Source organism: Anopheles moucheti, chromosome 2, assembly GCF_943734755.1.
Source record: "Anopheles moucheti chromosome 2, idAnoMoucSN_F20_07, whole genome shotgun sequence".
In the NCBI taxonomy this organism is placed as follows: Eukaryota; Metazoa; Arthropoda; class Insecta; order Diptera; family Culicidae; genus Anopheles; species Anopheles moucheti.
The window spans coordinates 87,396,386-87,416,114 of NC_069140.1; positions in this window are offsets into that span (position 1 = coordinate 87,396,386).

Consider the following 19,729-nt stretch of genomic DNA (forward strand, 5'->3'; position numbering starts at 1 on the left):
AAACTACCAGTTTTTGAATATTTAGTACCAGGCGAACATACCACGGAAGAGGTAGCACCTAGTACAGAAATTTTGCTCGAAAACCACCGAGAACCTGCTTCAAAAACTACCAGTTTTCGAATGTTTAGTACCAGAAGAACATACCACGGAAGAGGTAGCACCTAGTACAGCAATTTTGCTCGAAAACCACCGAAAACCTGCTTCAAAAACTACCAGTTTTTGAATATTTAGTACCAGGCGAACATACCACGGAAGAGGTAGCACCTAGTACAGAAATTTTGCTCGAAAACCACCGAAAACCTGCTTCAAAAGCTACCAGTTTTCGAATGTTTAGTACCAGGAGAACATACCACGGAAGAGGTAGCACCTAGTACAGCAATTTTGCTCGAAAACCACCGAAAACCTGCTTCAAAAACTACCAGCTTTCGACTGTTTAGTACCAGGAGAACATACCACGGAAGAGGTAGCACCTAGTACAGCAATTTTGCTGAAAACCACCGAAAAACTGCTTCAAAAACTACCAGTTTTTGAATATTTAGTTCCAGGAGAGCATACCACGGAAGAGGTAGCACCTAGTACAGCAATTTTGCTCGAAAACCACCGAAAACCTGCTTCAAAAACTACCAGTTTTCGAATGTTTAGTACCAGGAGAACATACCACGGAAGAGGTAGCACCTAGTACAGCAATTTTGCTCGAAAACCACCGAAAACCTGCTTCAAAAACTACCAGTTTTTGAATATTTAGTACCAGGCGAACATACCACGGAAGAGGTAGCACCTAGTACAGAAATTTTGCTCGAAAACCACCGAAAACCTGCTTCAAAAGCTACCAGTTTTCGAATGTTTAGTACCAGGAGAACATACCACGGAAGAGGTAGCACCTAGTACAGAAATTTTGCTCGAAAACCACCGAAAACCTGCTTCAAAAACTACCAGTTTTTGAATATTTAGTACCAGGCGAACATACCACGGAAGAGGTAGCACCTAGTACAGAAATTTTGCTCGAAAACCACCGAAAACCTGCTTCAAAAACTACCAGTTTTCGAATGTTTAGTACCAGGAGAACATACCACGGAAGAGGTAGCACCTAGTACAGCAATTTTGCTCGAAAACCACCGAAAACCTGCTTCAAAAACTACCAGTTTTTGAATATTTAATACCAGGCGAACATACCACGGAAGAGGTAGCACCTAGTACAGAAATTTTGCTCGAAAACCACCGAAAACCTGCTTCAAAAACTACCAGGTTTTGAATATTTAGTTCCAGGAGAGCATACCACGGAAGAGGTAGCACCTAGTACAGCAATTTTGCTCGAAAACCATCGAAAACCTGCTTCAAAAACTACCAGTTTTCGAATGTTTAGTACCAGGAGAACATACCACAGAAGAGGTAGCACCTAGTACAGCAATTTTGCTCGAAAACCACCGAAAACCTGCTTCAAAAACTACCAGTTTTTGAATATTTAGTACCAGGCGAACATACCACGGAAGAGGTAGCACCTAGTACAGAAATTTTGCTCGAAAACCACCGAGAACCTGCTTCAAAAACTACCAGTTTTCGAATGTTTAGTACCAGAAGAACATACCACGGAAGAGGTAGCACCTAGTACAGCAATTTTGCTCGAAAACCACCGAAAACCTGCTTCAAAAACTACCAGTTTTTGAATATTTAGTACCAGGCGAACATACCACGGAAGAGGTAGCACCTAGTACAGAAATTTTGCTCGAAAACCACCGAAAACCTGCTTCAAAAGCTACCAGTTTTCGAATGTTTAGTACCAGGAGAACATACCACGGAAGAGGTAGCACCTAGTACAGCAATTTTGCTCGAAAACCACCGAAAACCTGCTTCAAAAACTACCAGCTTTCGACTGTTTAGTACCAGGAGAACATACCACGGAAGAGGTAGCACCTAGTACAGCAATTTTGCTGAAAACCACCGAAAAACTGCTTCAAAAACTACCAGTTTTTGAATATTTAGTTCCAGGAGAGCATACCACGGAAGAGGTAGCACCTAGTACAGCAATTTTGCTCGAAAACCATCGAAAACTGCTTAAAAAACTACCAGTTTTTGAATGTTTAGTACCAGGAGAACATACCACGGAAAAGGTAGCACCTAGTACATCAATTTTGCTCGCAAACCACCGAAAAACTGCTTCAAAAACTACCAGTTTTCGACTGTTTAGTACCAGGAGAACATACCACGGAAGAGGTAGCACCTAGTACAGCAATTTTGCTCGAAAACCACCGAAAACCTGCTTCAAAAACTACCAGTTTTTGAATATTTAGTACCAGGCGAACATACCACGGAAGAGGTAGCACCTAGTACAGAAATTTTGCTCGAAAACCACCGAAAAACTGCTTCAAAAACTACCAGTTTTCGAATGTTTAGTACCAGGAGAACATACCACAGAAGAGGTAGCACCTAGTACAGCAATTTTGCTCGAAAACCACCGAAAACCTGCTTCAAAAACTACCAGTTTTTGAATATTTAGTACCAGGCGAACATACCACGGAAGAGGTAGCACCTAGTACAGAAATTTTGCTCGAAAACCACCGAGAACCTGCTTCAAAAACTACCAGTTTTCGAATGTTTAGTACCAGAAGAACATACCACGGAAGAGGTAGCACCTAGTACAGCAATTTTGCTCGAAAACCACCGAAAACCTGCTTCAAAAACTACCAGTTTTTGAATATTTAGTTCCAGGAGAGCATACCACGGAAGAGGTAGCACCTAGTACAGCAATTTTGCTCGAAAACCATCGAAAACTGCTTAAAAAACTACCAGTTTTTGAATGTTTAGTACCAGGAGAACATACCACGGAAAAGGTAGCACCTAGTACATCAATTTTGCTCGCAAACCACCGAAAAACTGCTTCAAAAACTACCAGTTTTCGACTGTTTAGTACCAGGAGAACATACCACGGAAGAGGTAGCACCTAGTACAGCAATTTTGCTCGAAAACCACCGAAAACCTGCTTCAAAAACTACCAGTTTTTGAATATTTAGTACCAGGCGAACATACCACGGAAGAGGTAGCACCTAGTACAGAAATTTTGCTCGAAAACCACCGAAAAACTGCTTCAAAAACTACCAGTTTTCGAATGTTTAGTACCAGGAGAACATACCACAGAAGAGGTAGCACCTAGTACATCAATTTTGCTCGCAAACCACCGAAAAACTGCTTCAAAAACTACCAGTTTTCGACTGTTTAGTACCAGGAGAACATACCACGGAAGAGGTAGCACCTAGTACAGCAATTTTGCTCGAAAACCACCGAAAACCTGCTTCAAAAACTACCAGTTTTTGAATGTTTAGTACCAGGAGAACATACCACGGAAAAGGTAGCACCTAGTACAGAAATTTTGCTCGAAAACCACCGAAAAACTGCTTCAAAAACTACCAGTTTTCGACTGTTTAGTACCAGGAGAACATACCACGGAAGAGGTAGCACCTAGTACAGCAATTTTGCTCGAAAACCACCGAAAACCTGCTTCAAAAACTACCAGTTTTTGAATATTTAGTACCAGGCGAACATACCACGGAAGAGGTAGCACCTAGTACAGAAATTTTGCTCGAAAACCACCGAAAACTTGCTTCAAAAGCTACCAGTTTTCGACTGTTTAGTACCAGGAGAACATACCACGGAAGAGGTAGCACCTAGTACAGCAATTTTGCTGAAAACCACCGAAAAACTGCTTCAAAAACTACCAGTTTTCGAATGTTTAGTACCAGGAGAACATACCACGGAAGAGGTAGCACCTAGTACAGCAATTTTGCTCGAAAACCACCGAAAACCTGCTTCAAAAACTACCAGTTTTTGAATATTTAGTACCAGGCGAACATACCACGGAAGAGGTAGCACCTAGTACAGAAATTTTGCTCGAAAACCACCGAAAACCTGCTTCAAAAACTACCAGTTTTTGAATATTTAGTACCAGGCGAACATACCACGGAAGAGGTAGCACCTAGTACAGAAATTTTGCTCGAAAACCACCGAAAACTTGCTTCAAAAACTACCAGTTTTCGAATGTTTAGTACCAGGAGAACATACCACGGAAGAGGTAGCACCTAGTACAGCAATTTTGCTCGAAAACCACCGAAAACCTGCTTCAAAAACTACCAGTTTTTGAATATTTAGTACCAGGCGAACATACCACGGAAGAGGTAGCACCTAGTACAGAAATTTTGCTCGAAAACCACCGAAAACCTGCTTCAAAAACTACCAGTTTTCGAATGTTTAGTACCAGGAGAACATACCACGGAAGAGGTAGCACCTAGTACAGCAATTTTGCTCGAAAACCACCGAAAACCTGCTTCAAAAACTACCAGTTTTCGAATATTTAATACCAGGCGAACATACCACGGAAGAGGTAGCACCTAGTACAGAAATTTTGCTCGAAAACCACCGAAAAACTGCTTCAAAAACTACCAGGTTTTGAATATTTAGTACCAGGCGAACATACCACGGAAGAGGTAGCACCTAGTACAGAAATTTTGCTCGAAAACCACCGAAAACCTGCTTCAAAAGCTACCAGTTTTCGAATGTTTAGTACCAGGAGAACATACCACGGAAGAGGTAGCACCTAGTACAGCAATTTTGCTCGAAAACCACCGAAAACCTGCTTCAAAAACTACCAGTTTTTGAATATTTAGTACCAGGCGAACATACCACGGAAGAGGTAGCACCTAGTACAGAAATTTTGCTCGAAAACCACCGAAAACCTGCTTCAAAAACTACCAGTTTTCGAATGTTTAGTACCAGGAGAACATACCACGGAAGAGGTAGCACCTAGTACAGCAATTTTGCTCGAAAACCACCGAAAACCTGCTTCAAAAACTACCAGTTTTTGAATATTTAATACCAGGCGAACATACCACGGAAGAGGTAGCACCTAGTACAGAAATTTTGCTCGAAAACCACCGAAAAACTGCTTCAAAAACTACCAGGTTTTGAATATTTAGTTCCAGGAGAGCATACCACGGAAGAGGTAGCACCTAGTACAGCAATTTTGCTCGAAAACCATCGAAAACCTGCTTCAAAAACTACCAGTTTTCGAATGTTTAGTACCAGGAGAACATACCACAGAAGAGGTAGCACCTAGTACAGCAATTTTGCTCGAAAACCACCGAAAACCTGCTTCAAAAACTACCAGTTTTTGAATATTTAGTACCAGGCGAACATACCACGGAAGAGGTAGCACCTAGTACAGAAATTTTGCTCGAAAACCACCGAAAACCTGCTTCAAAAACTACCAGTTTTCGAATGTTTAGTACCAGAAGAACATACCACGGAAGAGGTAGCACCTAGTACAGCAATTTTGCTCGAAAACAACCGAAAACCTGCTTCAAAAACTACCAGTTTTTGAATATTTAGTACCAGGCGAACATACCACGGAAGAGGTAGCACCTAGTACAGAAATTTTGCTCGAAAACCACTGAAAACTTGCTTCAAAAACTACCAGTTTTCGAATGTTTAGTACCAGGAGAACATACCACGGAAGAGGTAGCACCTAGTACAGCAATTTTGCTCGAAAACCACCGAAAACCTGCTTCAAAAACTACCAGCTTTCGACTGTTTAGTACCAGGAGAACATACCACGGAAGAGGTAGCACCTAGTACAGCAATTTTGCTGAAAACCACCGAAAAACTGCTTCAAAAACTACCAGTTTTTGAATATTTAGTTCCAGGAGAGCATACCACGGAAGAGGTAGCACCTAGTACAGCAATTTTGCTCGAAAACCATCGAAAACTGCTTAAAAAACTACCAGTTTTTGAATGTTTAGTACCAGGAGAACATACCACGGAAAAGGTAGCACCTAGTACATCAATTTTGCTCGCAAACCACCGAAAACCTGCTTCAAAAGCTACCAGTTTTCGACTGTTTAGTACCAGGAGAACATACCACGGAAGAGGTAGCACCTAGTACAGCAATTTTGCTCGAAAACCACCGAAAACCTGCTTCAAAAACTACCAGTTTTTGAATATTTAGTACCAGGCGAACATACCACGGAAGAGGTAGCACCTAGTACAGAAATTTTGCTCGAAAACCACCGAAAAACTGCTTCAAAAACTACCAGTTTTCGAATGTTTAGTACCAGGAGAACATACCACAGAAGAGGTAGCACCTAGTACAGCAATTTTGCTCGAAAACCACCGAAAACCTGCTTCAAAAACTACCAGTTTTTGAATATTTAGTACCAGGCGAACATACCACGGAAGAGGTAGCACCTAGTACAGAAATTTTGCTCGAAAACCACCGAAAACCTGCTTCAAAAACTACCAGTTTTCGAATGTTTAGTACCAGAAGAACATACCACGGAAGAGGTAGCACCTAGTACAGCAATTTTGCTCGAAAACCACCGAAAACCTGCTTCAAAAACTACCAGTTTTTGAATATTTAGTTCCAGGAGAGCATACCACGGAAGAGGTAGCACCTAGTACAGCAATTTTGCTCGAAAACCATCGAAAACTGCTTAAAAAACTACCAGTTTTTGAATGTTTAGTACCAGGAGAACATACCACGGAAAAGGTAGCACCTAGTACATCAATTTTGCTCGCAAACCACCGAAAACCTGCTTCAAAAACTACCAGTTTTCGACTGTTTAGTACCAGGAGAACATACCACGGAAGAGGTAGCACCTAGTACAGCAATTTTGCTCGAAAACCACCGAAAACCTGCTTCAAAAACTACCAGTTTTTGAATATTTAGTACCAGGCGAACATTCCACGGAAGAGGTAGCACCTAGTACAGAAATTTTGCTCGAAAACCACCGAAAAACTGCTTCAAAAACTACCAGTTTTCGAATGTTTAGTACCAGGAGAACATACCACAGAAGAGGTAGCACCTAGTACATCAATTTTGCTCGCAAACCACCGAAAAACTGCTTCAAAAACTACCAGTTTTCGACTGTTTAGTACCAGGAGAACATACCACGGAAGAGGTAGCACCTAGTACAGCAATTTTGCTCGAAAACCACCGAAAACCTGCTTCAAAAACTACCAGTTTTTGAATGTTTAGTACCAGGAGAACATACCACGGAAAAGGTAGCACCTAGTACAGCAATTTTGCTCGAAAACCACCCAAAAAAATACTTCAAAAACTACCAGTTTTCGAATGTTTAGTACCAGGAGAACATACCACGGAAGAGGTAGCACCTAGTACAGCAATTTTGCTCGAAAACCACCGAAAACCTGCTTCAAAAACTACCAGTTTTTGAATATTTAGTACCAGGCGAACATACCACGGAAGAGGTAGCACCTAGTACAGAAATTTTGCTCGAAAACCACCGAAAACTTGCTTCAAAAGCTACCAGTTTTCGAATGTTTAGTACCAGGAGAACATACCACGGAAGAGGTAGCACCTAGTACAGCAATTTTGCTCGAAAACCACCGAAAACCTGCTTCAAAAACTACCAGCTTTCGACTGTTTAGTACCAGGAGAACATACCACGGAAGAGGTAGCACCTAGTACAGCAATTTTGCTGAAAACCACCGAAAAACTGCTTCAAAAACTACCAGTTTTTGAATATTTAGTTCCAGGAGAGCATACCACGGAAGAGGTAGCACCTAGTACAGCAATATTGCTCGAAAACCATCGAAAACTGCTTAAAAAACTACCAGTTTTTGAATGTTTAGTACCAGGAGAACATACCACGGAAAAGGTAGCACCTAGTACATCAATTTTGCTCGCAAACCACCGAAAAACTGCTTCAAAAACTACCAGTTTTCGACTGTTTAGTACCAGGAGAACATACCACGGAAGAGGTAGCACCTAGTACAGCAATTTTGCTCGAAAACCACCGAAAACCTGCTTCAAAAACTACCAGTTTTTGAATATTTAGTACCAGGCGAACATACCACGGAAGAGGTAGCACCTAGTACAGAAATTTTGCTCGAAAACCACCGAAAACCTGCTTCAAAAACTACCAGTTTTCGAATGTTTAGTACCAGAAGAACATACCACGGAAGAGGTAGCACCTAGTACAGCAATTTTGCTCGAAAACCACCGAAAACCTGCTTCAAAAACTACCAGCTTTCGACTGTTTAGTACCAGGAGAACATACCACGGAAAAGGTAGCACCTAGTACATCAATTTTGCTCGCAAACCACCGAAAAACTGCTTCAAAAACTACCAGTTTTCGAATGTTTAGTACCAGGAGAACATACCACAGAAGAGGTAGCACCTAGTACAGCAATTTTGCTCGAAAACCACCGAAAACCTGCTTCAAAAACTACCAGTTTTTGAATATTTAGTTCCAGGCGAACATACCACGGAAGAGGTAGCACCTAGTACAGAAATTTTGCTCGAAAACCACCGAAAACCTGCTTCAAAAACTACCAGTTTTCGAATGTTTAGTACCAGAAGAACATACCACGGAAGAGGTAGCACCTAGTACAGCAATTTTGCTCGAAAACCACCGAAAACCTGCTTCAAAAACTACCAGTTTTTGAATATTTAGTACCAGGCGAACATACCACGGAAGAGGTAGCACCTAGTACAGAAATTTTGCTCGAAAACCACCGAAAACTTGCTTCAAAAGCTACCAGTTTTCGAATGTTTAGTACCAGGAGAACATACCACGGAAGAGGTAGCACCTAGTACAGCAATTTTGCTCGAAAACCACCGAAAACCTGCTTCAAAAACTACCAGCTTTCGACTGTTTAGTACCAGGAGAACATACCACGGAAGAGGTAGCACCTAGTACAGCAATTTTGCTCGAAAACCACCGAAAAACTGCTTCAAAAACTACCAGTTTTCGAATATTTAGTACCAGGCGAACATACCACGGAAGAGGTAGCACCTAGTACAGCAATTTTGCTCGAAAACCACCGAAAACTGCTTAAAAAACTACCAGTTTTTGAATGTTTAGTACCAGGAGAACATACCACGGAAAAGGTAGCACCTAGTACATCAATTTTGCTCGCAAACCACCGAAAAACTGCTTCAAAAACTACCAGTTTTCGACTGTTTAGTACCAGGAGAACATACCACGGAAGAGGTAGCACCTAGTACAGCAATTTTGCTCGAAAACCACCAAAAATCTGCTTCAAAAACTACCAGTTTTCGAATGTTTAGTACCAGGAGAACATACCACAGAAGAGGTAGCACCTAGTACAGCAATTTTGCTCGCAAACCACCAAAAATCTGCTTCAAAAACTACCAGTTTTCGAATGTTTAGTACCAGGAGAACATACCACGGAAGAGGTAGCACCTAGTACAGAAATTTTGCTCGCAAACCACCGAAAAATACTTCAAAAACTATCAGTTTTTGAATGTTTGGTACCAGGAGAGCATCCACCGAAAAACTGCTTCAAAAACTACCAGTTTTCGAATGTTTAGTACCATGAGAACATACCACGGAAGAGGTAGCACCTAGTACAGCAATTTTGCTCGAAAACCACCCAAAAAAATACTTCAAAAACTACCAGTTTTCGAATGTTTAGTACCAGGAGAACATACCACGGAAGAGGTAGCACCTAGTACAGTAATTTTGCTCGAAAACCACCGAAAAACTGCTTCAAAAACTACCAGTTTCCGAATGTTTAGTACCAGGAGAACATACCACGGAAGAGGTAGCTCCTGGTACTGCGCCGGAAGGTATGCAATCAACTTGCAATGCAATGCGCCGTAAGGTATGCAATGTTTATACACTAACTTTGCAACCAATTTTCCGCCGTAAGGTATGCAATGTTTATACACTAACTTTTCATACAAACCAGCTGTTTTCAAATTTCCGATACCAGGAGAGCATGTTTTTCAAGAGGTGACATCTTCCTTCCCCCTCCCTCCCCTTCTTCCACCCTCCCTTCCCCCTCTACACTTCCCCCACCCACCCTTCCATTTCCACCCCTTCCCCCACAATGGAGCGAAAGATGGCGGCCAACATGGCGGACAATATGGCGGATAAGATGGCGGACAATATGGCGGCCAAGATGGCGGACCAAGATGGCGTACAAGATGGCGAACAAGATGGCGAACAAGATGGCGGACAAGATGGTTGCCAAGATGGCGGACAAGATGGCGGACAAGATGGCGTCCAAGATGGTGGACAAGATGGCGGACAAGATGGTGGCCAAGATGGCGGCCAAGATGGCGGACAAGATGGAGGACCAAGATGGCGTACAAGATGGCGGACAAGATGGCAGACAAGATGGTGGACAAGATGGTGGCCAAGATGGCGGACAAGATGGAGGATAAAGATGGCGGAGAAGATGGCGGACCAAGATGGCGGACAAGATGGCGGACAAGATGGAGGACAAGATGGCGGACAAGATGGCGGACAAGATGGCGGCCAAGATGGCGGACAACATGGCGGACAAGAATGGCGGCCAAGATGGCTGCCAAGAAGGTGGACCAAAATGGCGGCCAAGATGGTGGACAAGATGGCGGACAAGATGGAGGACCAAGATGGTGGACAAGATGGCGGACAAGATGGTGGCCAAGATGGCGGACAAGATGGCGGACAAGATGGTGGACAAAATGGTGGCCAAGATGGCGGACAAGATGGAGGATAAAGATGGCGGACAAGATGGCGGACAAGATGGCGGACAAGATGGCGGACAAGATGGCGGACAAGATGGCGGACAAGATGGCGGACAATATGGCGGACAAAATGGCGGACAAGATGGCGGACAAAATGGCGGACAAGATGGCGGACAATATGGCGGACAACATGGCGGACAAGAATGGCGGCCAAGATGGCGGACAAGATGGCGGACAACATGGCGGACCAAGATGGCGGACAAAATGGCGGACAAGATGGTGGCCAAGATGGCGGACAAAATGGCGGCCAAGATGGCGGACCAATATGGCATCCACGATGGCAGACAAGATGGCGGACCAAGATGGCGGAGAAGATGGCGGCCAAGATGGCGGGCAAGATGGCATCCAAGATGGCGGACAAGAATGGCGGCCAAGATGGCGGACAAGATGGCGGACCAAGATGACGGACAAGATGGCGGACAAGATGGCGGACAAGATGGCGGACAAGATGGCGGACAAGATGGCGTCCAAGATGGCGGCCAAGATTTCGTCCAAGATGGCGGACCAAGATGGCGGACCAAGATGGCGGCCAAGATGAAGCCCAGGATGGCGGCCAAGATGGCGGACCAAGATGGCGGCTAAGATGGCGAACAAAATGGCTGACAAGATGGCGGACAAGATGGCGGCCAAGATGGCGGACAAAATGGCGGAAAAGATGGCGGACAAGATGGTGGACAAGATGGCGGACAAGATGGCAGACAAGATGGTGGACAAGATGGTGGCCAAGATGGCGGACAAGATGGAGGATAAAGATGGCGGACAAGATGGCGGACCAAGATGGCGGACAAGATGGCGGACAAGATGGAGGACCAAGATGGCGGACAAGATGGCGGACAAGATGGCGGCCAAGATGGCGGACAACATGGCGGACAAGATGGCGGCCAAGATGGCGGACCAAAATGGCGGACCAAGATGGCGTACAAGATGGCGGACAAAATGGCGGACAAGATGGCGGACAAGATGGTGGACAAGATGGTGGCCAAGATGGCGGACAAGATGGAGGATAAAGATGGCGGAGAAGATGGCGTCCACGATGGCGGACCAAGATGGCGGACCAAGATGGCGGACCAAGATGGCGGACAAAATGGTGGACAAGATGGCGAACAACATGGCGTCCAAGAAGGTGGACAAGATGGCGGACAACATGGCGGACCAAGATGGCGGACAAAATGTCGGACAAGATGGCGGACAAGATGGCGGACCAAGATGGCGGACAAGATGGCGGACAAGATGGCGGACCAAGATGGCGGACAAGATGGCCTCCAAGACGGCGGTCCAAGATGGCGGACAAGATGGCGGACCAAGATGGCGGACAAGATGGAGGATCAAGATGGCGGACAAGATGGCGGACCAAGATGGCGGACAAAATGGCGGACCAAGATGGCGGACAAGATGGCGGCCAAGATGACCTCCAAGACGGCGGACCAAGATGGCGGCCTAGATGGCGGACAAGATGGCGGACCAAGATGGCGGACAAGATGGCGGACCAAGATGGCGGACAAGATGGAGGATCAAGATGGCGGACAAGATGGCGGACACGATGGAGGACCAAGATGGTGGCCAAGATGGCGGCCAAGATGGCGACCAAGATGGCGGACAAGATGGCGGACAAGATGGCGGACCAAGATGGCGGACAAGATGGCGGACAAGATGGTGGACAAGATGGCGAGCAACATGGCATCCAAGAAGGTGGACAAGATGGCGGACAACATGGCGGACCAAGATGGCGGACAAAATGGCGGACAAGATGGCGACCAAGATGGCGGACCAAGATGGCGGACAAGATGGCGGACAAGATGGCGGCCAAGATGGCGGACTAAGATGGCGGACAACATGGCGGACAAGATGGCGTCCAAGATGGCGGACCAAGATGGCGTCCAAGATGGCGGACAAGATGGCGGACCAAGACGGCGGACAAGATGGCGGACCAAGATGGTGGCAAAGATGGCGGACCAAGATGGCGTCCAAGATGGCGGACAAGATGGCGGACAAGATGGCGTCCAAGATGGCGGACCAAGATGGTGGACAAGATGGCGGACAAGATGGCGGCCAAGATGGCGGACAAAATGGCGGCCAAGATGGCGGACCAATATGGCATCCAAGATGGCAGACAAGATGGCGGACCAAGATGGCGGAGAAGATGGCGGAGAAGATGGCGGACCAAGATGGCGGACAAGATGGCGGACAAGATGGAGGACCAAGATGGCGGCCAAGATGGCGGACAAGATGGCGGACAAGATGGCGTCCAAGATGGCGGACAAGATGGCGGGCCAAGATGGCGGACAAGATGGCGCTCAAGATGGCGGACAAGATGGAGAACAAGATGTCCATTCCTGTCATCTGTCTCTTGTCATCTGATTCGTTGGAGGTGGGTGGTGACCCGTGGGAGGTTGGTGGTGACTCTTGGGAGGTATGTGCTGACACGTTGGAGGTGGGTGATGACAGGTAGCAGGTGGGTGGTGACGCGTGGGAGGTGGGTGGTTACTCGTGGGAGGTGGGTGGTAACAGCTAATTGACGGCTATTTGACATGGAAATGCATAAGAAGTTGCGCGCCAACTACCGCCATATTGTCCGCCATCTTGTCCGCCATCTTGGATGCTATCTTGGTCCGCCATCTTGTCCGCCATCTTGGTCCGTCATCTTGTCCGCCATCTTGTCCACCATCTTGTCCGCCATCTTGGACGCCATCTTGGTCCGCCATCTTGTCCGCCAACTTGTCCACTATCTTGGCCGCCATCTTGTCCGCCATCTTAACCGCCATCTTGGTCCGCCTTCTTGAACGCCATCTTGTCCGCCATCTTGGTCCGCCATCTTGTCCGCCATCTTGTCCACTATCTTGGCCGCCATCTTGTCCGCCATCTTAACCGCCATCTTGGTCCGCCTTCTTGAACGCCATCTTGGCCGCCATCTTGTCCGCCATCTTGTCCGCAATCTTGGCCGTCATCTTGGCTGCCATGTTGTTCGCCATCTTGTCCGCCATCTTGTCCGCCATCTTGGACGCCATCTTGGTCCGCCATCTTGTCCGCCATCTTGGATGCCATCTTGGTCCGCCATCTTGTCCGCCATCTTGGTCCGCCATCCTTTCCGCCATCTTGGTCCGCCATCTTGTCCGCCATCTTGTCCGCCATCTTGGCCGCCATCTTGGTCCGCCATCTTGTCCACCACCTTGGCCGCCATCTTGTCCGCCATCTTGTCCGCCATCTAGGTCCACCATCTTGTCCGCCATCTTGGTCCGCCATCTTGTCCGCCATCTTGGACGCCATCTTGTCCGCCATCTTGGACGTCATCTTGTCCGCCATGTTGTCCGCCATCTTGGTCCGCCATCTTGTCCGCCATCTTGTCCGCCATCTTGTCCGTCATCTTGTCCGCCATCTTGTCCGCCATCTTGGCCGCCATCTTGGCCGCCATCTTGGCCACCATCTTGGCCACCATCTTGTCCACCATCTTGGCCGCCATCTTGGCCACCATCTTGTCCGCCATCTTGGATGCCATCTTGTCCGCCATCTTGTCCGCCATGTTGTCCGCCATCTTGTCCGCCATCTTGGTCCGCCATCTTGTACGCCATCTTGATCCTCCATCTTTTTCACCATCTCGGCCGCCATCTTGTCCGCCATCTTGGACGCCATCTTGTCCGCCATCTTGGCCGCCATCTTGGTCCGCCATCTTGTCCACCATCTTGGTCCGCCATCTTGTCCACCATCTTGTCCGCCATCTTGGTCCTCCATCTTGTCCGCCATCTTGACCGCCATCTTGTCCGCCATCTTGGCCGCCATCTTGGTCCGCCATCTTGTCCACCATCTTGGACGCCATCTTGTCCACCAACTTGTCCGCCATCTTGTCTGCCATCTTGGACGCCATCTTGTCCGCCATCTTGTCCGCCATCTTGTCCGCCATCTTGTCCGCCATCTTGGTCCGCCATCTTGGCCACCATCTTGTCCGCCATCTTGGCCGCCATCTTGTCCGCCATCTTGGCCGCCATCTTGGCCGCCATCTTGTCCGCCATCTTATCCGCCATCTTGGCCGCCATCTTGTACGCCATCTTGGTCCGCCATCTTGTCCGCCATCTTGGTCCGCCATCTTGGCCGCCATCTTGGTCCGCCGTCTTGGCCGCCATCTTGGCCGCCATCTTGTCCGCCATCTTGTACGCCATCTTGGATGCCATCTTGGTCCGCCATCTTGTCCGCCATCTTGGTCCGCCGTCTTGTCCGCCATCTTGTCCGCCATCTTGTCCACCATCTTGGACGCCATCTTGTCCACCAACTTGTCCGCCATCTTGTCTGCCATCTTGGACGCCATCTTGTCCGCCATCTTGTCCGCCATCTTGTCCGCCATCTTGATCCTCCATCTTGGCCGCCATCTTGGCCGCCATCTTGGACCGCCATCTTGGCCGCCATCTTGGTCCGCCATCTTGTCCGCCATCCTGGTCCTCCATCTTGTCCGCCATCTTGTCCGCCATCTTGATCCTCCATCTTGTCCGCCATCTTGGCCGCCATCTTGGCCGCCATCTTGGCCGCCATCTTGTCCGCCATCTTGTCCGCCATCTAGTCCACCATCTTGGCCGCCATCTTGTCCGCCATCTTATCCGCCATCTTGGCCGCCATCTTGTACGCCATCTTGGTCCGCCATCTTGTCCGCCATCTTGGTCCGCCATCTTGGCCGCCATCTTGGTCCGCCGTCTTGGCCGCCATCTTGGCCGCCATCTTGGCCGCCATCTTGGTCCGCCATCTTGTCCGCCATCTTGGTCCTCCATCTTGTCCGCCATCTTGTCCGCCATCTTGTCCGCCATCTTGATCCTCCATCTTGTCCGCCATTTCGGCAGCCATCTTGGTCCGCCATCTTGTCCACCATCTTGGCCGCCATCTTGTCCGCCATCTTGTCCGCCATCTTGTACGCCATCTTGGATGCCATCTTGGTCCGCCATCTTGTCCGCCATCTTGGTCCGCCGTCTTGTCCGCCATCTTGTCCGCCATCTTGTCTGCCATCTTGGACGCCATCTTGTCCGCCATCTTGGTCCGCCATCTTGTCCGCCATCTTGGTCGCCATCTTTGCCGCCATCTTGGCCGCCATCTTGGTCCTCCATCTTGTCCGCCATCTTGTCCGCCATCTTGCCCGCCATCTTGATCCTCCATCTTGTCCGCCATCTTGGTCCGCCATCTTGTCCGCCATCTTGTCCGCCATGTTGTCCGCCATCTTGGTCCGCCATCTTGGCCGCCATCTTGTCCGCCATCTTGTCCGCCATCTTGGTCCGCCATCTTGGTCGCCATCTTGGCCGCCATCTTGGTCCTCCATCTTGGTCCGCCATCTTGGACGCCATCTTGTCCGCCATGTTGTCCGCCATCTTGGTCCGCCATCTTGGCCGCCATCTTGTCCGCCATCTTGTCCGCCATCTTGGTCCGCCATCTTGGTCGCCATCTTGGCCGCCATCTTGGTCCGCCATCTTGTCCGCCATCTTGTCCGCCATCTTGTCCGCCATCTTGTTCCTCCATCTTGGCCGCCATCTTTGCCGCCATCTTGGTCCGCCATCTTGTCCGCCATCTTGGCCGCCATCTTGTCCGCCATCTTGGTCCGCCATCTTGTCCGCCATCTTGGTCGCCATCTTTGCCGCCATCTTGGCCGCCATCTTGGTCCTCCATCTTGTCCGCCATCTTGTCCGCCATCTTGTCCGCCATCTTGACCCTCCATCTTGTCCGCCATCTTGGTCCGCCATCTTGTCCGCCATCTTGTCCGCCATGTTGTCCGCCATCTTGGTCCGCCATCTTGGTCCGCCATCTTGGCCGCCATCTTGGCCGCCATCTTGGCCGCCATCTTGGTCCGCCGTCTTGGCCCGCCATCTTGGCCGCCATCTTGGCCGCCATCTTGGCCGCCATCCTGGTCCGCCATCTTGTCCGCCATCTTGGACGCCATCTTGTCCGCCATCTTGTCCGCCATCTTGTCCGCCATCTTGTCCGCCATCTTGGCCCGCCATCTTGTCCGCCATCTTGGTCCGCCATCTTGGTCGCCATCTTGGCCGCCATCTTGTTCCTCCATCTTGTCCGCCATCTTGTCCGCCATCTTGTCCGCCATCTTGATCCTCCATCTTGTCCGCCATCTTGGCCGCCATCTTGGTCCGCCATCTTGTCCGCCATCTTGGCCGCCATCTTGGTCCTCCATTTTGTCCGCCATCTTGTCCGCCATCTTGATCCTCCATCTTGTCCGCCATCTTGGTCGCCATCTTTGCCGCCATCTTGGCCGCCATCTTGGCCGCCATCTTGTCCGCCATCTTGTCCGCCATCTTGTACGCCATCTTGGATGCCATCTTGGTCCGCCATCTTGTCCGCCATCTTGGTCCGCCATCTTGGCCGCCATCTTGGATGCCATCTTGGTCCGCCATCTTGGCCGCCATCTTGGTCCGCCGTCTTGGCCGCCATCTTGCCGCCATCTTGGCCGCCATCTTGGCCGCCATCTTGGTCCGCCATCTTGTCCGCCATCTTGGTTATCCATCTTGTCCGCCATCTTGTCCGCCATCTTGGTCCGCCATCTTGGTCGCCATCTTGGCCGCCATCTTGTTCCTCCATCTTGTCCGCCATCTTGTCCGCCATCTTGTCCGCCATCTTGTACGCCATCTTGGATGCCATCTTGGTCCGCCATCTTGTCCGCCATCTTGGTCCGCCATCTTGGCCGCCATCTTGGTCCGCCATCTTGTCCGCCATCTTGGCCGCCATCTTGGTCCGCCGTCTTGGCCGCCATCTTGCCGCCATCTTGGACGCCATCTTGTCCGCCATCTTGGTCCGCCATCTTGGCCGCCATCTTGTCCGCCATCTTGGTCCGCCATCTTGGTCGCCATCTTGGCCGCCATCTTGTTCCTCCATCTTGTTTGCCATCTTGTCCGCCATCTTGTCCGCCATCTTGATCCTCCATCTTGGCCGCCATCTTGGTCCGCCATCTTGGTCCGCCATCTTGTCCGCCATCTTGGTCCTCCATCTTGTCCGCCATCTTGTCCGCCATCTTGTCCGCCATCTTGATCCTCCATCTTGTCCGCCATCTTGGCAGCCATCTTGGTCCGCCATCTTGTCCACCATCTTGGCCGCCATCTTGTCCGCCATCTTGTCCGCCATCTTGTACGCCATCTTGGATGCCATCTTGGTCCGCCATCTTGGTCCGCCGTCTTGTCCGCCATCTTGGACGCCATCTTGTCCGCCATCTTGGACGCCATCTTGTCCGCCATGTTGTCCGCCATCTTGTCCGCCATCTTGTCCGCCATCTTGGTCCGCCATCTTGTCCGCCATCTTGGTCGCCATCTTGCCGCCATCTTGGCCGCCATCTTGGTCCTCCATCTTGTCCGCCATCTTGTCCGCCATCTTGTCCGCCATCTTGATCCTCCATCTTGTCCGCCATCTTGGTCCGCCATCTTGTCCGCCATCTTGTCCGCCATGTTGTCCGCCATCTTGGTCCGCCATCTTGGCCGCCATCTTGTCCGCCATCTTGTCCGCCATCTTGGTCCGCCATCTTGGTCGCCATCTTGGCCGCCATCTTGGTCCTCCATCTTGGTCCGCCATCTTGGACGCCATCTTGTCCGCCGTGTTGTCCGCCATCTTGTACGCCATCTTGGTCCGCCATCTTGTCCGCCATCTTGTCCGCCATCTTGTCCGCCATCTTGGCCGCCATCTTGGCCACCATCTTGTCCGCCATCTTGTCAACCATCTTGTCCGCCATCTTGGTCCGCCATCTTGGCCGCCATCTTTGCCGCCATCTTGGTCCGCCATCTTGTCCGCCATCTTGGCCGCCATCTTGGCCGCCATCTTGGTCCGCCATCTTGGTCGCCATCTTTGCCGCCATCTTGGCCGCCATCTTGGTCCTCCATCTTGTCCGCCATCTTGTCCGCCATCTTGTCCGCCATCTTGATCCTCCATCTTGTCCGCCATCTTGGCCGCCATCTTGGTCCGCCATCTTGTCCGCCATCTTGGCCGCCATCTTGGTCCTCCATTTTGTCCGCCATCTTGTCCGCCATCTTGTCCGCCATCTTGTCCGCCATCTTGTCCGCCATCTTGTCCGCCATCTTGTCCGCCATGTTGTCCGCCATCTTGGTCCGCCATCTTGTCCGCCATCTTGTCCGCCATCTTGGCCACCATCTTGTCCGCCATCTTTGCCGCCATCTTGGTCCTCCATCTTGGCCGCCATCTTGGCCGCCATCTTGGTCCGCCGTCTTGTCCGCCATCTTGTCCGCCATCTTGTCCGCCATCTTGTCCGCCATCTTGTCCGCCATCTTGTCCGCCATCTTGTCCGCCATCTTGGCCGCCATCTTGGTCCGCCGTCTTGGCCCGCCATCTTGGCCGCCATCTTGGCCGCCATCTTGGCCGCCATCTTGGTTCGCCATCTTGTCCGCCATCTTGTCCGCCATCTTGTCCGCCATCTTGTCCGCCATCTTGTCCGCCATCTTGTCCGCCATCTTGTCCGCCATCTTGTCCGCCATCTTGTCCGCCATCTTGGTCCGCCATCTTGGTCGCCATCTTGGCCGCCATCTTGTTCCTCCATCTTGTCCGCCATCTTGTCCGCCATCTTGTCCGCCATCTTGATCCTCCATCTTGTCCGCCATCTTGGCCGCCATCTTGGTCCGCCATCTTGTCCGCCATCTTGGCCGCCATCTTGGTCCTCCATTTTGTCCGCCATCTTGGCCGCCATCTTGGTCCGCCGTCTTGGCCGCCATCTTGCCGCCATCTTGGCCGCCATCTTGGCCGCCATCTTGGTCCGCCATCTTGTCCGCCATCTTGGTTATCCATCTTGTCCGCCATCTTGTCCGCCATCTTGGTCCGCCATCTTGGTCGCCATCTTGGCCGCCATCTTGTTCCTCCATCTTGTCCGCCATCTTGTCCGCCATCTTGTCCGCCATCTTGGCAGCCATCTTGGTCCGCCATCTTGTCCACCATCTTGTCCGCCATCTTGGCCGCCATTCTTGTCCGCCATGTTGTCCGCCATCTTGTCCGCCATCTTGGTCCGCCATCTTGGCCGCCATCTTGGTCCGCCATCTTGTCCGCCATCTTGGCCGCCATCTTGGTCCGCCGTCTTGGCCGCCATCTTGCCGCCATCTTGGACGCCATCTTGTCCGCCATCTTGGTCCGCCATCTTGGCCGCCATCTTGTCCGCCATCTTGTCCGCCATCTTGGTCCGCCATCTTGGTCGCCATCTTGGCCGCCATCTTGTTCCTC